This window comes from Leuciscus leuciscus, assembly GCF_965113295.1.
Source record: "Leuciscus leuciscus genome assembly, chromosome: 16".
NCBI lineage: Eukaryota > Metazoa > Chordata > Actinopteri > Cypriniformes > Leuciscidae > Leuciscus > Leuciscus leuciscus.
Window position 1 is genome coordinate 15,920,436 of NC_138740.1, and position 1,701 is coordinate 15,922,136.

Below are 1,701 nucleotides of genomic sequence, written 5' to 3' on the forward strand. Positions count from 1 at the left end.
CACTCAACGGGTTCAGAATACCCATAATACACTGAGGGTCCTGCCAAATGAACTGCTGGGCTGTGTCTGAAATCGCATACTCTCTTGAGTAGGTACTTGGATAAGTAATTCACAACGGCTAAAAAAGTACATTCTATACCATGAGTGTGAATAATCTGGACGTACATCGCCATGTTGCTCTTATCACGTGACCTACCAGCGTCAGTTGCGTCGCTTCACTGCCATTCACAAATTCTCTCCCGTGGCCTCATGGGATAGTAAAGTGTCCATCGTATGCACACTTCAGAATCTGTTAATTCAGACATACTTATTCTCTATGGCGAAGCATGCGATTTCAGATACAGCCCCGCCCCGGTCTCGAAAGAAGATGGCATCCGCAGCTGCATCATCCATCCATCCAGTTTCTAAAACCGCCGGTCCAATGTGGGTGCAGCGTAATATCATAAAGGTACAAATTCCTTTTTAATTGATTATTAAATTGTTTAATTAAGGTTTAGTTTCCATGACAACATAAATATTTTCAATACTATTGGAGCTGCTTGCTATGTTTCAAATTATTATTAAACGGCAAGCACAAACTATACAAAAGCTGCACCCTTCCGGCGCACCCAGTGTCCGAATTCACTCCTTGAGTGAACTATATTAGTGGACTAATGTAGAACAGTGAATGAGGGTATAGGGGGCGAGTTTGAATACAGCCTTGGATATTTTCGAGGTAGTCTCTCAATAATATGTGGATAATGCCGCTGTGGCGACACTAACAGGAGCAGCTGAGAGAGAGAGAGAGAGAGAGAGAGAGAGAAAGAGAGTCTCTCAATTGCATGTAATATGAAGTCATGAAAATCACATGTTTAAAATGTGAAAACTTAGTTCAAAATAGTTTTAAATGGAGTGCACCATGTCACACTCTAGGATGCTGTTTAAAATGCCATTTAAACACCTAGTGCTGTCGTTTTTTAAACTTTTGACCCCGATATATGATGATCTTCTTCCAAAGACCCACTTCCTAAAATATAAATGCAGCTATTTATTTTTATATTAAATTGTAACTGTAAAGAGTAAAATGTTATAAATATATTACATTATAAATAAATGTTGTTTCCAAATATTTAATTATTTGTTTTTATACGATAACGGCACGAAACTAAAATAAATGATATGCTGCACAGTATAGGTTAAGTTAAGATTAGTTTTATTTCTTGCTGTTAAAATATGGCTGTCACTAATCTCATAATTTCAGATCAGACATTAAGACTGTATTTCTATGGACCCTCTAGTTCTCTCTTGTGGTCACTGGGGGTCTCCACCCTAATACAACTGCATTTTAGAGAGATTTTTTTTTCCAATATCACTTAGAGTTGATAATGTTGAAAAATTAAACATAGGTGGATGCTTGAAGAAGAAGCAGAAAATAAAAAATCTTTACAATTCCAATTTTTGTTGTGTTTGTTACATTTGTAATGTCTGACATAATCATCTATCCACTCACCGTAATTATATATATATATATATATATATATTTTTTTTTTTTTTTTTTTTTTGACGTATCAGTATCCGAAAGGTAATTTAGTTTAGTGGATTACAATTTTTAAAACAAAAATACTTGTAAACATAACTGAATTAGAGGTCTTGCTATGTTGATATAGATAGAACAAAAGGCTGTCCTGTCATGCTTTAATGTAAATTCTTCTGACACATTGT